This window comes from Panthera uncia (genome assembly GCF_023721935.1).
Source record: "Panthera uncia isolate 11264 chromosome C1 unlocalized genomic scaffold, Puncia_PCG_1.0 HiC_scaffold_4, whole genome shotgun sequence".
In the NCBI taxonomy this organism is placed as follows: domain Eukaryota; kingdom Metazoa; phylum Chordata; class Mammalia; order Carnivora; family Felidae; genus Panthera; species Panthera uncia.
The window spans coordinates 66,686,893-66,707,610 of NW_026057585.1; the positions used below are offsets into that span (position 1 = coordinate 66,686,893).

At 43.9% G+C, this 20,718-nt stretch overlaps 1 protein-coding gene across 10 annotated transcripts in view; it reads left to right on the forward strand.

The window, feature by feature from the left end:
* The window catches only part of BEND5 (BEN domain containing 5), a 1,448,520-nt gene that overhangs the window by 1,167,217 nt on the left and 260,585 nt on the right, over nt 1–20,718 (forward strand). The window contains exon 1 of one of the 10 annotated variants that reach the window (XM_049618600.1): nt 308–425. The exons of the other annotated variants lie outside the window; for them this stretch is intronic. The gene's annotated coding sequence lies outside the window, so the exon portion shown is untranslated. Of the gene's footprint in view, nt 1–307; nt 426–20,718 lie in introns of those variants that run through there. 10 annotated transcript variants of the gene reach the window in all.

Here is a 20,718-nt window from a genome sequence, read left to right on the forward strand (position 1 = left end):
AAGGGAAGAAATACATAAAAGAAATATAAGCATACCTATCTTCAGAGATGACCTCAGACCCCTAGGAACTATTTGGGTTATGAGTGAAGTGTGTAATGATGTGTCCCCAGACCACCTCAGCCTGTGGGCACAAATGGGGTCCCATTTATGGTATTCATCTGTGATTTGCTGGCTTATGCCCCTTCCTGCCAATGCAGGACTCCAGGCTCCTTCAAAGTCTTGCTTAGTTATTTCTGGAAGTCTCAAAGTGACATCACACATAACTCACAAAGGATGCATTCCACTTTACATGCCAGCTACCGTGTTGCTTCTTTCCTGCTCAGCCCCGCCCATGAGGTTCCCTACTTCCTACTTCCTGTAATTGAGAGTGCTCCACCCTCGTCAGTCCCAACACCCACCAGGAGAAATCTGATGACCAACCAAAGGTATTTCCTGCTTATATCAAGCTTCCGGGACAAGAAATACTATAGCAACTGAAACTGCAGGCTTTTCAGTCCAAAAATTGGGAAAATGTTCATTTCCCCCTCTCTATATTCCTAGCTCTGTAGCCCTTTTAGAAACAGCTTCTACCTGCAACCCTTTCTTCCTGGGACTCAGTCACAGGTCCACCAGTCATATACCCCACTGTCACCCTCCTCCTTCCCTAAAGCAGGGCTAGCACATGTCCCCTTTGTGCTGATGTAGGCCTCCAAGGATCTTCCTTGATCAGACCTCTGCAAGAGCTGGCCCCAACCATCCTTCACAATAGACTGAAGCTGGGACCCTCACTGTTAAAGGATGAATAAAATGACCTCTCTTACTCTTTCTGAAATGTATTCTCCAAATACTAGTCTGGATATTTTTTTCCAGATCCTTTGTTAAACACTTCACAGGTTCCAAACATTATGAAAAGAGCTTTCTGTGCAGTGCTTCATTTAGTCCTTACCTCAGCCCTGGGACCTAAGAATTATTACCCCTTTCTACAGGTCCAGGGAGGGAAAGTGCCTAACCCAGGCCAGCCAGCTCTGGCACACTCGCTCTCCTCTATCGTGACTCACTGGCCATGGCCTTCCCCTCCTCCCAGGAACCTATATTGTCTTGTTTCTTGCCTTTGCTGATTGCCATCCACACCATTCATTCTCCTTGTTCTTCTTCTGCTTCACCCATCAGATTTGACATTCAGCACATTATTTCCAGCTGTGCTGCCAACCACTCTGGACAAGAATCTGATTTCCTCTGCTACCCTGGCCCACATACAGGCTTAGGCCTTCTTTCCCTGGGACTCTCCAACTCTGGCCCTGCCTCCTGAGTGACATTTGCATCTGGCTTCCCATGGCCTTGAAAGTTAAATCTGTCAGCCCTTTCATGTGGTGTGTGACCTTCAGGAGTATCTTAACATCTCCAGGCCTCAGTTTAGTTGATTGCAGGTCAGGGGTAATAATACCTGTCTTGGAGGTTTACTGTGGGAAATAAATATGACAAAATATTTAGGGTACCCAGTATGATGACTGACACATAGTAGATGTAAAGTAAACAAAGTACTCAAAAAGAGCTGATGTTTACTAAACACGTATCACATGCTCTGTTAAGTGCTTTGTTGAGTTTATCTTATCTAATCCTCCCCTCAACCTTTTGCAGCAGGTACAGTTATCATTGCATTTTACAGATGTATAAACTGATACCAAAACAGGTTAAAGGACTTACCCCAGGTCTCAGACCTTGAAAGTGGCAGGTCTCAGATGGAAGCAGACCCCCATATTTAATAACTCACTGTCTTGTACTGCTTGGCACAAAGCAGACCCTCTACAAATGGGGTCGTTGAGCTGTTCTTATTAAATCAATAGCTAAATGAATGCATTTTCCTTCTTTTTGTGCCATTGCCTGAGACACCCATTCTCTGCCCTAAGACTTGTCCACTCATTTTCTTAATCTCCTCAGGGGAGACTAAGATGTTGCAATTTCCTGTGCCCCCAGAAATGCACCATATTGCGGTCTTCCCTGGGTAGGGCAAAGCCCAGTCCTGACCAGCCCAGTCTCTGGCTGAGTTCCTTGGCCAAGAACAGCACAGAGAGAGATCCTTTCACAACTGAGGCTTGCCAGCAGAGCACTCCTGCTGAGCCAGGGCCTCTTGCCAGGCAACTTTCCCTGCCCCTCTGATATGCAGATGTGTGCAAGAATTCTACACATCTGCATAGGGTGCATCCAAAAGCTGTGACTTGGCAGAAAAGAAGGAAAATGTGAGTGTCAACTCCAGAGGAATGGCTGCTCCAGAGGGGCCAGGCAGGGGAGGACAGCAGATCAGGGCTGGGAACAGTCAGCTCAGGGTAGACGAAGGATAGAGAAATAGCACTATCCACCCCAACTTCCACCTCTCACAGAAAGGCTGGTGCACTTTCAGAAGCGTGGATACCATGAGCTTATCCAAGTGATTCCCTCTACAGATGTCCACATCTTGTGAGGATTATACTCTATTTAATTTGTATCACGTTAGCCTCTTATAAGTAAGGAAAGAGAAACACGGCAGCAGAGACAGTGGTAAGAACCCCGGAATAGGATTAAGACACCTTTCCACACAACATTCCTGCAATCAACATGTATGAAGCACCGATGCCTTGCCAGGCCCAGGGAGACAAAGGCGAATCAGACACAGTCAGCATCCTCAAGAAGGTACCACTGTCCGAGAGGACAGACCGGCAGAGAACTGGACAATATAGAGGAAAGTGCAGAAAGCTTCATGGGGGTGCAGGGTTGGTTAAGGTTAAGAGGGCTTGTCAGGGACTGCTGCCCAGAAGAGGTGATGACTGAGTGAATCTTGAAGACATGTGACAATTGCCCAAGTGAGCAACTTATTCTGTACTGACCCTACCAGGGCACAGCTGAGTAGATGAGTAGGTGCTTACTGTGTAAGCACTTGTACTTCACACACCTGCATACACACACCTTCTGAGGTGGGTGCCATGCTGGTTGCAAATAGTTTCTGGGTAACACTCATGCTGTAATCCAAGATCTTCCTTCCCCAGTGGTGTTTCCTTTCTTTCTTTCTTTCTTTCTTTCTTTCTTTCTTTCTTTCTTTCTGTTTATTTTTGAGAGAGAGAGAGAGAACAAGCAGGGGAAGGGCGGAGAACAAGCAGAGGGAGACATAGAATCCAAAGCAGGCTCCAGGCTCTGAGCTGTCAGCACAGAGCCCGATGTGGGACTCGAACTCACGAATTGTGTGATCATAACCTGAGCCGAAGTCAGATGCTTAACCAACTGAGCCACCCTGGCACCCCAATGTTTTCTGTTTCCTGAAAATCCTTGGCAAAAGATTCCTCAGAATCAGCTACTTTTCCCTGTTACTTTAAAAGCTTCATTCTCTCTTACTCAATGGTGTGGGAAGCCAGACAAAAAGGAATTCACCAGGACATCTTGAGCTCACCTTTGCTCTTGGTGTCCTTAGGCTCATCCCTATAGAGTCTTGTGCTGGGGACAAAGGAAGAGTAGTTTTCTGGTTGGAGGGAGTAGGGATTCAGTTCAGGAAAAGGCTGACTTGGTGAAAGGAATAGTGTCATTGCCTTCAATCTCTGCAAGAATATCTGAGGGCAGAACAAGGATCGATGTAGGAACACCAGAAGTAGGCAGATTTCTCAACTAGAGAGACTATTTCCCCAAGTCAAAGGTGCCCATGGGTGGGATTGGATGCTTTGAGAAGTAGTGAGCTCTCTGTCCCTGCTGGAGCATGAGGGGACCAGATCACAGCTTATTGGATGGGGAGAATGTTGTAGCAGAGCCTCAAACAAACACCAGGTGAAAGGTCACATCTTTTTGCCTTGCTCTACTGTATTCACATGGGAATTGACAGCACAGGAGGGTTGCTGAAGCCTCTAAGAGTACAGGGATTTGCATTTCCAAGGTTATGAAGAAAGACATGTAGTAAGTATGTGTATAGGCATCCAAGATGTGAAATGTGTGATTATTTGCAGAACCTAATCTCATACCTCCCTATCCTTGTTGAACTGAATATTGCAAAAATATCCTCATTCGTATTTGGAATGGTATGTTTCGAAGCAATCATCATTCTGAATACTCATTCCAGCCAGGAGACGACCTGAATATTGAATAGAATAAAAATGTATATATTAGATTACTTATTCAAATGCCTATCTGGCAGTTTGGATAGAATTAAGCAACAGTCCAATCTGGCTGTTGTTTTATGCATGGGATGTCAAAGCTAAACAGCCCTTGGAGAATATTCTCTCATTCTTTCCCTGCACACAGCCTCACCATTCTGCCTTGTTCACAGATGGGGAAATAGGCTGAGAGAGAGGGACATATAGCTTGGAAATGAGAGACCTGGGACCAGTAGCTACCATTTAGTGACCAGGCGAGGTAATATTGTCCCCACTGGATGAAGGAGGCAACTGAGGTTTAGTGTGGTTCATGGACCTATACTGTGTCACACAGCAAGTCAGTGGTGGCAGAGCAGCCTGCATCCCAGGCCACTGTCCTTTTACATTACCTCACCGGGTCCTGAATATAGCCAGAGAGAGCGCTCGTTGTCCTCTCATGCGACCTGCAGACTTTCTGCCAGGCTATGAAGTCTTGGAAAGTGATGATGTTATCCTTGGTTGGGGAAATTCCACTGAGTGTTTGGAAATACATTTTAGGGCCCCCAAACCAGGGAGTCTACCACACCACTCTTCTACCCTTCATGTCCTAACAGCTCTGTGTGACACCAGGCAAGAATGTATTGTTCTGCAATTACAGTCACAATCACAAAAAGCAATAACCCAAATTCACCTTTGGAAATGAATCCAAGTAATCTTTTTGAAGGAGTATGCTCACTCTGAATCTTGCTCAGGTATCACCTCTGAGAAGATTTCCCTAGCTTTCCATACCCTAGACCCCAGAGCACTTTTCACACAGTATTGTCACTGTATGTGAGGTTTTCTCCCCACTAAATCATGAGTACTTTATAACGAAGAACACCTGTGATTGTTTTCTGCATTTCCAGTGTGGGGCCTGCCTGGGGCCCCACAGGTGTCTGGGAAGGTTTGCTGAGCAAATGGATGGATATTTTGGCAGTATTTCTGCAGGGAAAGAAGTTAAGAGAAAGGGACTCTCCTCCCCTCCCCAACCAACCTAGAGTTCATTAATCTGTGGATAACAAAGAGGACCTGGCAAGCCCTTCAACCTAATGTAGTACTTCCAACCCCACTAACAGTGACTGAAACCAAGAACCCAACCTCAGAGCTTCCTGGGGTTCGCCAGTGTTGGGGAAGAAGAGAGCAGCATCTGAAGCACATGTTTCCACTCACACTTGAATCTCACTTCATCTCACCAGACCATTCTGAAATTGCAGTTTCAGCATTTTCTCCAGTCTCACCCCTGCTATCCTGCCCCCTCCAGGTCCTCAGAGCTCCAGCCTCTCCAGGAAGCCTTCCCTGGTCAGGTTGGCCAATGTGATGTCTCCACACCAGCCCCTCTTTCTCATCTCAGCACTCTTCCTTTCCTGCTTATCTGATGCTCATTGTCAGTTCATGGATGGTCAGTGTGGGGAGAGGCAGTGTGGCCAATGCACAGACCATTATGGGCTCAGAAGACAGGTACAAATCTCAGCTGGCCCAATGAATAAATATAGGTCCTTGGGATGTTCACTCAAACACTCCAAGGCAATAAAATGGGGGCAAAATTTTCTTTGCATGACTGTTGGGAAGTATGCAGGGACCCTGAGAATGGAGGACCTTGACTGCAAAGCTAAGGACAGTGCTTATTCTATGGGCAATGGGGCACCATGACAGGGTTTCTTGTCTGCAAATCACATGATCAAATATGACGTTTACAGCGAATATTCTGGCAATGGCACAAAGAATGGATTGGAGAAGAGGTCCCAGAGAAGAGAAACCAGACAGGAGACCTTGTAGGGATGGTCAGAGGTTGAGGGAAGTAAGGAGCAGAGGGGAGTGTGGAGTTGTAGATGATAACAGCCTGAACAAAGGAGGTAATAAGAAATAATAAGAAGAGCTAATGTTTATATGCTCCAACTCTGTGCCAGGAATTATGCTAGCACTTTAAAAAAATTTTTTTAACGTTTATTTATTTTTGAGACAGAGAGAGACAGAGCATGAACAGGGGAGGGTCAGAGAGAGAGGGAGCACAGAGTCTGAAACAGGCTCCAGGGTCTGAGCTGTCAGCACAGAGCCCGACGCGGGGCTCGAACTCACGGACCGCGAGATCATGACCTGAGCCAAAGTCGGACGCTCAACCGACTGAGCCACCCAGGCGCCCCAATGCTAGCACTTTATAAGGATTATTTCATTGAATCTTGTTAGCAGCCTAAGATTTTTAATCCCCATTTTACAGGTGAGGAAACAGACATTGAAAGATTAAGTAAATTAGGATGGCATAGTAAATAAGAACTGGGATTCAAGTCCAGACAGTTTCACTCCATAGCCTGAGTGCTTAATCACTGGACCAGCTCACAACTGAAGTAGAGATTGGAGAAGAACTATTTAGAAGGTGGAACTGACAGGACTTGTTGAGAGATTGACTGGAGTGAGTAAGGAAGAGGTTAGAACACAGAATGATTCTCAGATTTCTTCCCTAAGGTCCACAGGTCCTGGGAGGCAAAGCCAAGATTGTAACCCAACTTTATGTAACTCCAAAGCACTTTTTTTCTCTTCACAGCATCAAAACATTTCATCTGAGAGCTTGATGTTCTCAGGACAGAAGGGATAAGGTAGAGGTTGGTACTTTCCCCAGAATTTCACAATTCCTTTATTTAAACCATTATACCATGACTAGTTTTCCTTAAGATGTGGAGGGTGTGGTTTCTTTACAGGGAGATTTAGTATCAATTGCAAAGAAAACTTGACAAGAAAATGCATTTGTTGGGGCAGCTTTACAGAAGATTTGCTTCTCTGGTACCAAACCAAATGCAAAGGAGGATTCTAAGTACCTTTGGGAACAGAAGTAAAAGGGCAGAACATCCACTGTAGCCAGGGGGGACTGGTGAGAGCTTGATCTTGACACTCATTTGTCGCTTTATCATGCCTTTCCGAAGGCTCTTCTCTGTGCCAGGTTGGACACCAGGAATAGTGCTAGGTAACAGCCCCTGCTTGGGCATCTCATAACCAAGGTGTGAAATGGACATGTAGGCAGGCATTCAAAGGGCTACAGAAGAGGGCTGTTTGAAAGAAGAGGGAGTGTGCCCTCCATACAAGAGGAGATGCTATGTCTGGGTCTTGGTATTGGCCAGAAGCCAGGCCATGTGATCTTGAACACATTACTTAACTGAGCTTCCTCATTGTCCTTGGAACAGCCATGTAATCAATCCCATGGTGATCTACTCTTCTCATTAATCAAGGACCTGGGTTGGGATGCAAAGTCTAGAGCCTTGGCTGTCCCCTGGGGTAGAATAGGTTAGGTTTGCAGACTGTAGAGCTGGATCCTTAGGGTGAGAGCCAGTGTCTGAGGTGGAAGTGAAAAAGGAAGACAGGCAAAGAGTCTGACTCTGAATCCTACCATAAAGGGTTGGGTAGAGAAGCAAGTCCAGGAGTGAGAGGAGAGGGCAGACTTGAGTCCAGTGGCCATGGTTTGCAGTGGAGGGTGGGGCCAGGACCAGGGCCTAGAGACTGTCTCTGAGTATTACTGGAGTCTCTGTGGGACACTCTCATTCACCACTCTGGGTGCAGAGGGCTTTGTTAAGAGTACTGCGTGGTCTCAGGGCTATTAGGAAAATGAAGTGACATGGTATGTGCAGAGCACTTTGTTGCCTGGCACACAGTTAACCCTCAGGATTGTTACTCGTGAAATAGCTTTCCCTTTCTATCAGAATTCACCAAGAACTTTCAGTGTGCTAGGTCCTGTGGTGGGCACCAAGATGAGAAGGATGTTAAGATGCAGCCCCTGTCCTACAGCAGCACAGACATCTGGAGATACAGACTCACAAATAATATGGCCCGATCAAAGGTTCCAAGTGGCATATTGCAGGGAGAGGGGGAGGCATGGTAATAGGACAGGGTGAAGGTACGGTAACCCAACCCAAGGGTTCCAGGAAGGCTCTCTGGAAGAAATAATAGCTAAGGTGGAGGTTGGAGGTTAAGAGACAGTTAACCAGGCAAATATCAGTAAGAAAAACATTTTGGGAGCAGGCACAGCTTCCACAGCCACATAAAACACCACGGTGTGCTCAGTAAAGGCGGGTGTGAGGAGAGGCCAGAGAGAGGACTGGAGAGGAGGCAGGGCTATGCTGAGTCTGGAGACTAAGGAACCTGGACTCTATTCTGAAGGTGATGGGAGGCTAGTGAAAGGTTTCAAGCAAGAGAGTAACCTGGCCAGCTTTGTGCTTTAAATAGATCACTCAGGCTGATGGGGAAGAGTATATTGGAGAGGGCTAGCTGGAGGCCAGGCAAAATCTTCAGTTTGATGTTTCTGAGTCAAAGACCAGTTACACTTTGGTAAAATTAATTAGAGAAGACTCAGAAATGGGAACAAAGGCTTTTGCAACTAAAGCTAGATGTGAAATGTTAACATTTGTACTCCTATATACAAAGAGCTCAATCCCCATTCCCTGTGCTATAAAAGGTGATGTGAGGGGGCATAATGCCTTTAAGGACCCTTCCAGCTTGAATGCTTCAGGACTCAATAATTCTATTTCTCTTCTAGGGTATAAAATGGATGTTTATGCTATTGACCCCCTAACAGGACATATGCTTGGATTCTGCCTTCATTGTGTCAGTGTGTGTTTTCTCTGAATGTCTGCCATTACCTGTGTACCTTACCTGTTTTGTGGAAGATGTTGTATTTATCACTTGGTTGGCTAGTGTCAGGATCTGTGCCAAGATCAGGGCTTATCATGTGGCTAACATGAGGACCCAGTCTGTGGCCACAATTGCGGCTCAGTCTATGATTATAAAGCTGAGAAAATAGTCCCGTTGATGTCTTTGAAATCAGGCATTTGGGCTTATTACCACAGTGTCTGCTCCACTTAGCTGACCTGCCAAACTATGCTAAGGGTTCTGGGCACATGTCCTGGAGGACTTCTGGTCCTCACTGTGCCTGACTCTGTGTATCTAGAAGCTGGAAGGAAAACAGATGCTCCGGACCCCCACAACCTTCAGTGCTTCCCTCTAAGACAGCACTAATTTGCATATTGGAGTTGCCCACTTCATGACTAGGAACTCCTTGAGTGAGGGAGTTCCCCCGACTTATCAGTTTTCATGAATTTCTGATCTCTGCCCATTTTAATTGAGGAATTCCCTTGTGGCAGGTACTGTGCCCAGTATTAGAGCTATAGATGTGCAGTAGCTACACACAACCTTTGCTCTCATTCAGGTTACTCTCTCTCAAGTAATGAGAAAATAGGAGCTCTGATGGGAGAGAAGAAGTCTAGGGTGCTAAAGGAACAGAGAGCAAGGGCCCTAACCAAGTGTGGAGTCAGAGAAAGTCTTTTTGAGGAATTGATATTTAAGTTAAGGCCTGAAAGATAACTAATAATTGACTAAATGAAGGGTGCGGGATGGCGGGGGGCAGCTTATGTGAAGACATAGAAGTAAAAGAAAGTTGGCCCATTGAAGGAACCACAGGAAGGCTGGTTTGAGCCTCCCAATGGAAGTGCTCTATATCTTAACTGTAGTGGTGGTCACATGAATCTACACAGGGGATGAAATTGCACAGCACTGAATATCTAAATGAGTCCATGTAAAACTGGTGAAATATGAATATGGTCAATGGATTATATCAATGTCAATTTTCTGGGTGTGGCATTATACTATAGTATGTAAGATGTTATCATGGGGGGGAAACTGGGTGAAGAGCTCATAAGATCTTTCTGGATGATTTCTTACAAGCGTATGTGAATCTGCAGTTAATCCAAAATGAAAGGTCACAAGAAGAAGAGGGAGGAGAACCAGGTAGCAACCCATTTGACTGCCACAGAGAATGAAGGAATATGTAGCCTGAGTGGAACCCAGAGAGTTGGTAGAGGACAGACTATACAGGATTAAAATTAGGTGGGACTTTGGAGATAGATGAGAAGCCTTTGGAAAGTCTTATTTAAGGAGTGACAGGATCAGGTTTGCATCTGGGCAAGATCACAATGGTTTGGAGAATGCATTGGGAAGGGGTAAGATCTAAGAGCAGAGAAATAAAAATTAAACTAGAATATAGTGGATAAGAAAGGACATAGGAAGATTTGGGAGATAGCTATGGGGTCAGAATTGATAGGATTTGATGACTGAGAGATGAGAGGACAGGAGTCAAGATCTCTCGGGTTTCTAAACTGGTCATGGTGGATGACGGCTCTCTTTACTAAAATGGGGAACATTTGAGAAGAAATGGGCTTGGGATAAACGTTTGAAGAGATGACTTTGGAATATTTATTTGAGATGCCATTTAGATCTAAGTCCAGATGGCTAGTAAGCAGCTGTATGCACATGTGTTGGAGCTCAGGAGAGAAGTCTGCGCTAAGTGTATGAGCATACAGAATAAGAAGGCCAGAATTCTGAGGGAGAATGACATCTAAAATGTGGGTCAAAGAGGAGGAGCCTACCATGGAGACTGAGGATCATTAAAGAAGTAGGAAGAAAATCAAGACTACTGAAGTCAAAGGGAGAAAACGTTTCTGGAAGAAGGCCAGGTCAACAGTGTGAATGCTGCTGAGACCAGATGAAGGAATGTGTCCTTGAACTCGGTATGTCACTGGTAATGTTGGGAGAATGGGTTCAGTAGAAAGGAAGGCCAGGCTGCATTGGGGCTGAGGAGTGAATGGGAAGTCAGTGAATTCTGATAATAAGTGTAGACTGCACTTTCTCTCAGAAAGTTCTGCTTGTAAAGAGGAGGAGAGAAGGAAGTAACTAAAGGTAAGGCAGGGATGAGTGAGGGCTTTCAGGTGGCTGCTGTGGTGTTATTAGGCTGGGACAGGCTTGAGCACGTGAAAGCACAGATAGGAAGGGGACCTCCAAGATGGAGAGGTAGAAGATCTAGGATAGAGCACAGGACCTGGCATGGGGCAGGTTCTCTGTGAACACCAAGTGTTTTCTGAAGCCACACTTTATGAAGGGGGAGAGTTTCTGTGGGTACAGTCCCTGGGTTCTGTCACACTCCACTAACTTTTCTAAAAATGTTTCTGTGCTTCCTCTTTCGGGAACAGCTGGGCCATTAAGAACTGCACAAAAACCACCTTTTCAAACTCCCTTGAGGAGGCTCAATGTCAGATCAGAGCCAAGGTGCTTCCTCTCTGAAGGGCATATGTGGCTGAATTGGCCCCTCCCACAGCAGCACCCAACAGTGACTCCCAGCATGAGGGTAGAGCCCCCACACAGCAGCAAAAAGAAAGGTTCCCACTGCAGCTGCTGGCCCACCAAGCTCGGGGGACCCACCCACTTGGGAAATCAGCATGGCTGGGCAAAAGACATACTGTCTGACTCAGGACTTCTGAGTCAGTCTGACTCTGAAAAGGCAATATGGCTGACTAGATAACTTGAACAGCATGAACAGGTGTGCTGAGAGATAATAATCTCATTATATTTCATCCAGGCACCCCTTCAGTATCAGTCATTCCCCCTTAGTAGCTGCCACTAGCTTGGGCAAGGTGCTTAACTTTCTTATTTCTACAATGGATAGCAGTTCATGGGGGCGTTGTGAAGAGGAAAATGAGAGAACATAAATAAAAGAGGCAGGCATATGTTAGATTCTTAATAAGTCCACATTTTCCTCTCCTTCTTGCCAGGAGCCAAAATTTCCTTTCTCCTAGCAAGTGCCCAAGTCTTGAGTCTAAGGGCCAAGTCTAAAGAAAAGAGTGTCTCAGAAAGGAAGCACCTGACACGTCTGCACCTCAGGATGATACCATCTGTCCCTTGGGCAGGTTTTTGTTCTTTTGTTTTGTGGCTTCTGTTGTAAAAAAAAGTTTAGATTTAATACATGAAACAAAAATCCAGACTAAATGATGAGCTGAGGGTGGGGGAGAGTTAGCGAGAGAAATGTTCTTCATGTTATAAAAAGGATCCTTTGCTTTATCACAAAGTTTCTTTAGATATGTGCTCCCCTGTTGCAATTAAGCATTTGTTTACAGATCATTAATTATCTGGCAGAGAGGCTTGGCTGGAAGGAAGATGGCCGAGAGACACAGCTGGAGAGTTGGGAGCTTGTGCCAAGTGAGAATGCATTAGAACCAGAGATAGTAAAGCCCAGAAATGCTGGTGTAAATCAGAGACGAAAAGGAAGTCAGCTTCCAAGAGTGGAGTACACAGGCGCTCTGGAGACCACTCACTAGGCTGGATGGGCGGGTGGCGGGCCATTCACCAAATCGGGGCATGCAGGAGAACAGGTAGGAGGAGGTAAGGGTAGGGGTAGAAAGCAGGGTCTAGTTCAATTTGGAACATTTTGTGTAAGAGGTGTCTGTGGGATAGCAAGGTGGAGAAGTCTAGAAGGCAGATAAATATCCCCACTGAGCTCCAGCAGTGATTACATATTGGTCGTTTCTCCCAAATTCTAAAACTAGTTCACATTTTTCTGATTCTGCACACACCAGGCTTTCTAGCACAAATGGTGTCCCCTCTCCCTAAGCCCATACTTGCTGAGCCTTTAGCCATCCTTCAGGCCCCAGCTCCAACTATTCTTTCTGAGAAGCCTTCACTGGCTTCCTCAGGCAGACACAGACTGTCCATTTCCTGGACAAACTGCCTCCACTTATACATACCTCTACTAGCACTGAGCCCCACAAGAAGTCTTCCTGGTTTAACCAAGATTACGTAATTGGATAAATGTAACAGGCTCAACTCAACAAACTCAGTCAGTGTTTTCCACTCTGTCATAGTTATTGCATTTGCTCCCTTGCATATCTCCCCAAGTATATTGGTTTTCCAGTGCTGCTGAAAAAGTACCAGAAACTGGGTGGCTTAAAACAAGAGAAATTTGGGGTGCCTGTGTGCTCAGATGATTAAGCGTCCAACTTCAGCTCAGGTCATGATCTCACAGTCCATGGGTTCAAGCTCCGCGTTGGGCTCTGTGCTGACAGCTCAGAGCCTGGAGCCTCCTTCGGATTCTGTGTCTCCCTCTCTCTCTGTTCCTCCCCCACTCGCACTCTCTCTCTCAAAAATAAAGATATTAAAAGAATTTTAAAAGAGAAATTTATTCTCTCACTGTTCTGAAGGCCAGAAGTCCAACATCAAGGTGTCCACAGAGCCATGCTCCCTCCTTCTTTGCTTCTTCCTAGTTTCTGCTGGTGGCCATCAATCTTTTGCATTCCTTAGCTTACAGCTACATCTCTCAAATCTCTGCCTCTGTAGTCGTGTGGCATTATCCCTGTATGTCTCTGTCTTATAAGAATATCAGCCATACTGGATTAGGGCCCACCCTAATGGCCTCATCTTAACTTGATTACATCTATAAACACCTTATTTCTGCAGATCCTGGAGTTTGGGACTTTAATGTAACTTTGGGGTAGGGGTACATAATTCAACTGATAACACCCATGAAAAAAATATTTCCTGCAGGATAAGGACCATTTCTTGTTTGTCTTCATCCCAAAACTTAGCACATGGTCTGGCATAGAGAACGTGGCCCAGGAAATATTTTTTGAGCGATTTACTCTAAACCTGTGCTTTCTAAATCAGATTTTTTTAATGCTTTGTGTACACCAGTGCCCACTGTGTACAAAGATCTGGGCTAAATGCTTTCTATTTGCTCTCTCATTTAATTGTACCAAATGCCCTGGGAGGTAAGTCTCCCTCCCTTACAGATCAGGAAACCAAACTTTAGAGAAGTGATTTGTTCAGGTCTGCATAGCAGATGCACTATGCAGCTGGGATTTGAACTCAGGTTTGTCTGATTTCAAAGCTCAGATCACTCCACTACATTCTGCTGCACTCTCTTTCATCTTGGTTTCAGTTAAGCTTCTTTGGGAATCTAGACTACCTCAGCTATGCTTAGTGACACATGAGTTGGGACCATGCTTTGGACAATGTGTTAGAGAATCCACAGCACCCTTTGATGGGAAGGGTGGGAATAGAAGATAGCACTGAGGGGACAGCATGGAAATGGCAGCAGGATTGGAGAGAGAGATCTCAGGGTAAGGTGATATCTAAGAGGAGAGAGTTGGGAGGCTTCCTCACCACACCCTTCCCAACCAGGAAAGGCTTCTTCTTGATGCGAAACCATGAGAATGATGAATTATGTTTCTCTAGGACTAGGTAAGCTAATGCCAAGGGCACAGATGAGATCACCTTCTACTGAAGCCTGTTCCCTGTAATTGAGAGAAAGCCTGAGAATGTAGGGCAGAGAAAAGGCCCACCAGAATCTGGGTTCCAGGAAGGACTTGGTCAAAGGCAAGCTCTTTGGCTTTGGGTAATCATTGTCCTTCTGTCCTCAGTTTCATCATATCTAGAATGAGAGCTTTGGGCTATAAGTTCTCTGAAGTCACTATTCTTGGTTTCCTGCTTCTATAGAATCTGTTTCCGTTTTATAACTCTATTTTAAGGTGTTTATTACATTGCCAAGAAAAGAAAAAAAAAAAAAAAGAACCTTCAGGATGAAATTTCTCCATGCCAAGGAAAAAGATTTTTTTTTCTCTTCCCTTTTTTGCATGCAAAGCTCTGCTCTGCTCCTGCTGGGTCTGTCTTTTCACTCTCATAACCCTCACAAGTTTTCTCAGTGGCAACAAGCACTCTCTGGCATGGCCCTTCCTTTTCTTAATACCAAAGATTAAGGATTTTCTCAAAAAGTTGAAGCCATGTAGGCAGAGCTTATCTGGCTCCTATACTAGCTCATCTGCTGTGTGCTTTTGCTATGACCTGTCCACACAGAGAGATGGAAGAGAAAAGGGTGCATAATAGGTCCAGCTTTCTCTGCTTGGGCAGTTTTGCAGCCCCTTAGCCAAGTAAAAGCACAGTTATTTCATTTACTACTCTGCTTTCTGCCTCTTGAAAGTGTGTAGACCCCTAAGTGAACATTTCCTGGCAGACTCTTTTTTCCTTGGACATTGAGCATCTCACATGGAAAAATGTATTTTGCTATTTGTGCAGTTGAGGCCTGCCTCCACCTGGGAAATGGTGAGAGTCAGAGGATAGAGTTTTGAGCATCTCATCTCTAAAGGTCATAGCAGCAGAAATGGGTTAGTTTGGGAAAAAGAATATTCCTCTTGCCAAGAGTCCATGTCCCATCTGTCTCCTAAGCTGATGAGTCTGGCTGCCAGAGGACCAGAGTTCTTCCCCTGGTGACTTAGAGTTATTGATAACTGTTTGCATATTCCAATGGCAAATTTAAATCTGTAAATTTCATGCATATGTCTTGTTCCCTAAGGAACTAGAGGATAGGATTTGGATTTTCCATTCAAGTAGTCTTTACTCTACCCAAACCATAATTGGTGCTATCAGATGTATCAGCTAGCAGGAAGAGGGGTGCAAATCCTCACATTCTGCACAGAACTGGTGATGGAGCTTGACATACCTATCAAGTGACAAGTAGTATACCAGGGACCACTGAAGGCAACATAGAATGGGAACTTTATACCAGATTTAAATACAGGGCATGATTTGGGTCCTCACTTTTCCTTTTTGAACCTCAGTAGATGCATCTGTAAAAAAAAAAAGATAACAAGTATTTTCCAAGTATTATGAGGATTGTAGGTAAAGCATCTAGCGTTACTGGGGACAGAGCAGGGAGATCAATAAAGTTTCGTCCTTTTCTTTGCCTCTTCCTCTCTTTTACACATATTATCTCATTCACTCCTCTCAGCAGTCCTGATAGGTAAGTTAAGTTTCCCATTTTAGAGATAAAACTCAGTCTGGTTCTTTACTATATCCCAAGTATCAAGAAAAGCTTCTAGTGTGTAATAAGTCCTCAACAAATAGTTCATTAATGAATGAATGAATGAATGAATGAATGAAGCAGTCTTACAGGAGTTAAGAATCTTGCCCAAATTTTCACAGCAAGTATCCCAGATGAGTTAAGACATAAGGCAGGGTATCACAGAAAAATTCATACAAGACGACAAAAAAAGAACCCAGAAATGGGAACAGAAAGGCATAACATAATTCATCCTTTTTTATGATTGAGAACACTGTGTTTCACAATTCCAAAGTCGTGTTTTAAATATACAAAATCTGAACATAATTTTAAAAGCATACAACAAAATCCCAAATTCAGCTTAAGTCCCAAAACTTCATAAAAGTACAGCTCTTACTAAGGTCCCAGCTTTGAAAGAAAGCATACTGCCCCAGCGTCGGCCAGGAAGGGATGGTGAGTGTGATCTATGCAATTACACTGCCCATTCTTTGGGGAGAGGGGGGAAGATATTTCACCCCAAAATAACTGCCTTCTAGGGATCCATCCTTGTCATCTGTGACATCTGTGTCATCCATGACCTCCTAAAAGGATAAGAGACTCCTTCAGAAGAAGAGAATGAGGACAACTGATAGTTGGGGGAACCTACCATGTATGAGGCATTGCCTATCAGGCACTTTACATGCAAACTGTTAGACGCTGTGACCACCTTATAAGACTCTGATTGACAATGGAAAAAGCTGAGAGTTAGAGACTTGCCCAAGGTCCCAAATTACCTTGGTGATGGAATATTAATTGAACCCAAATCTGAGTTCCAAGGCTGTGCACTTTTTACTTTTATTATTGTCTCATAACTTCTTCTGGGCCATGTTACTTCTCTAGAATTGGTCCCAGAGCCAGAAGCAGAGCTCAGTGATGAGAAACCATTTGATGGCCCAGCAGTGTGGCAAGACCCATTAGCAGGGTGGAGGTGGGGTCCTGGTGTTACCTACTCTGCCTACCAGTTGAGTTAAATGTCTCCCTAACCGCTTCCTCTAGAGTTTCACAAGCCCCTGTGTGTCTTGCTCCTGTTATTCTATGTTTTAGGAGGAATGTTTCACCCTTAATGGATTATCATGTTTTCCTCTCTTCTTGCCATATTTCTGCATTGATAATAAGGGTATGCCTGATAGTAAAAAGGGGGAGGTAGGGTTTTGATATTCTTCACTCCAATTCACCTACCACCGGCACAAAAGGAATATATGAAAAAGAACTATCAACAGAAAATGTGTTGTAAATTGTATATATGAGTCATTTCTCCATCATGATATAAAAACCCAGAGGTCAAAGACTTTTTTTTCTGGTTAGCATAATAGGTGGACTTACTGGGCTACTAAATAAAGAAACTTGTTTTGAGTAAATAAAAGAAAATTTTATTTAGACTATGGGTTGAATCTAGTACACTCTCACCTACCACAACATAGGATGAAAATATCAATGAACTCCAGGGTGCTTTTTTAGATAGTGCCAGCCAGGGTATTACCTGGATCAATCAAGATGATCTGGACATCCCTAGAGAACCAGCATATGACCCTCTGAGAATGATTCTCTATCACCTTCCCATGTTAGCTAGAAGGACACAGATCACTTTCACTGAGGCAAGAGTCAGACTCAGGGGGAACCAGAATTGGAGTAGAAGTCCACGGTTGGGGCTCTAGAGTCAAGCAAACTGAGTCACAAATCCTGGCTCCACCATTTATTTTTGAGTGACCTTGGACAAGGTATCTAACATCCCTATGTCTCAGTTTCCTTAACTTTAAAATGAGGCTATCTAATCGTACCTACTACCCAGGATTATTTTGAGGATTAAATGAGAAATGTATGTAAAGCCTGGTATGAGCGAAGCATTCCACAAAGGTTCATGGCTATAATTCCTATTCTTACTCATATTCCTCTAAACAACAGTAGGATAAGAACGGGTTTGGGAGGAGGTGACACTTCTTCACCCAGAGATATCTCTGCCCGGAGCTCTCGGATCCTATTTTGTTCTGGCTCAGAGGAGTCTCCACCTAGACTATGAAGTAACAGGTGATTCCCAGCAGGTTCAAACTCCCATTAACAGAAGGTATAAGACTATAGAAGTCTGCTTGAACAGTTAGAAAACTCATAGTACTTGAAAGATTCAGGTCAGATAATGTTATCAAATTGTCAGTATTCACAGAATCATTAGCTACTCAAGTTAGGGATGCTTGGAATGATAGTTATTGGGCTTTCTCATAAGACCCAGTTCTCAGATTTCTAAGTGGAGATTCAAGCCTTTCAGAAAAAGAGGTCAAATTCCATGGGCAGTTTAGCTCCTGTTGTCTCAGGAAACTGAGGTAGGGCCTACATCAAAACATGCCCTGAAACTCAAGCTTTGGATCAAAAAACTGAGGTTCAAGTATTCTCCACGGGACTGTAAACAACTTCTATCACCTCCCTAAGTCTTAGCTTCCTCATCAGAAAAATAGAGATAATAATAGTAATGGGTTATTAATAGTTATAGGTTGTTTTGAAAAGATGAAAGGAGTTCATATGTAAAGCAATCAATACTGTTTCTGTCCTGGAAATCAATAATTGTTAGTTCCATTTTCATTCCTTTCTTCTGATTTTATACTGAATTTATGGTCTGGTTAGGAGACATTCTTAAGAAAAAGAGTTGTTCATAATTTGCTATGAGTTTCAGAGATGAGTTGACTTCCTAAATGAATGTTCCCTTTTGTGCCTCTCATCAGAATGGCAGCCAGAGTTACCAAACAAAAGCCTAAGAGTGAATGACACTGTGGGCTGCACTCTGACCATATGAGGACTGTGAAAGGCAGACATTCTGAGCCAGGAGGTACTTGAGATGAGCAGAGATGGTAACCAGAGAACTAGCATATGGTCTTTAAAGGACCTGTTTCCTACCAAATGATGTTGGAATCATCAGAAGACTAGGGGGTTAGAGAGTCAGTGACTTCAGCCAACAGCAGGGTAAGAAGGAAGTCTAGCCTTGCAGGATGAAGCTGAATCACCATCTTGTTTCCCAGGAGACCCATGAACTGTGCCAGTGAGGTTCCTAATACTATTATCTTGGTATTGGAATTAGCCTGTGTCAACTATGTGTGATTGTCAACTTGACTATTTTTCCATTATGCACATTTTTCTATAATGATACCCATTTTGTTCTCTCCTTAGAGATAACCTTTTGAAAATGTCAACCTATCTAGTGACACTAAAAGAAAACTACAAAGGGGGCTTTTATTGTTTTTTGAGGCCGCACTTGGGAACCAGACATGGGAGGGGCCCAGAAACAGAGACACACTCACAAGAGGAAGGTGAGACTCAGAGGGACAGAATAAAGCCCTGAGAATACCCCTTCTTCCTCACCTTTGGGAACTTTCCTCTCCTCCAGGGTCTATGTTTCAACTTCACTAATTCAACAAGTATTTGTTTAGGATCTCCCATATGCCAGGCTAGGTGGCAGGATACAGCAGTGAAGAAAATTTATAGGATCTCTTCTCTAGTGGAGCTTTTGGTCTACCAGCAGAAACAGGCAATAATAGAATAAATGTATATTACATATTACAATAAACCCCACGATGAAAAATATAAGGAGCTGTGAAAATATGTAAAAGGGACCTGAGCTAGTCTGTGGAGGGCAGAGGTCTGTGGAGGGTTCCTCCAATAGGAGGAACAAGTCAGGAAGGACTTTCCTGAAGAAGTGACATTTCAGCTGAAAAATAACAGAATGAGTTTATCTAATAAGTGAAACCAGAGGCAGCTTCTAAAACTAATCGGCCCCTAATTAAAATTCATAATTGAGGCAAGTTGCATTTTTCCAAGGTAAGCCAACTTTTTTGTTTCTTTTCAAAACCAATTCAAATAATGTTCCCTTGTCACAACCTCTTCTACTGGTCTTCGACCATTTTGTTTTCTCCTTAGAGATAACTGTTTGAAAATGTCAACCTATCTAGTGGCACTAAAAGAAAACTACAAACGGGGTTTCTACTGTTTTTTGGGCTACACTGGGAATTCGTTTGCTCCACTAGAGAAGAGACCCTATCTGTTTTTTCACTGTTGTATCCTACCTAGCACCTAGACTGGCATATGGAAAACCCTAAACAAATACTTGTTCGACCAAACTTTTTTTGGTCTTTGACCATTGGGAGTTTGTTTGCTTTGTGTTGCTTATGTAGAGTATATACTACTGAAGTAGAATGCCTGGATTCAGGTCATCTGTATGACCAACTCCTGTGTGTGACCCACAGAAGGTCATAACAGACCTGAGATCTCATTGGTTGAGCTTGACCATTGTCTGCTTGATCTGAACATCAAGCCAAGGTGCTAATTCACAAGGCTTTCAATCGCTATAAATGTTTTTGCATTTCACACTTTGTGTAATGCATACAAGTTTTTATTTATTCTAAGAAAGTACTTCACAAAGTCAGTTTGAAAGAATGCATGGCTTCAAACACAATATCTTGGAAGTGTATGCTGCAAATTTGGGCAAAATCCCGAGCCTCAGAGGCCTGAATGTGTGAGATCTGAGCTTCTTTAGTGACCCATCTGTGCCCAGGGCTCTGGTTTAAAAGATGTGGCACTTGGATGGAAGCATGCTGGGGGCGCTTATTGGATAATTATCAGCGTTGTTCAACTCATTATATTCAATTTGATACAATAAACATTCATTGGCTCCTTATTCTCAGCAAGGGGATAAAGCTCTCATAATAAACATAATAATATGCATGACAATAGCAGCAACTACAATTTATTGAGGACTCACTATGTGTTAGGCACTGTGCCAATCATTTTACATAAACATTTACATTTACATATCTCATTTAATCCTCATAACAACCCTATGAAGCTGTATGAATATTCCCTTTAAGAAAATGAGGCTTGGAGAGATTCAGAAACTTGTCCATGACCACACACTTAGGAAGAATAGGCCTTACTTATTAGGTCAGGATTTAGATC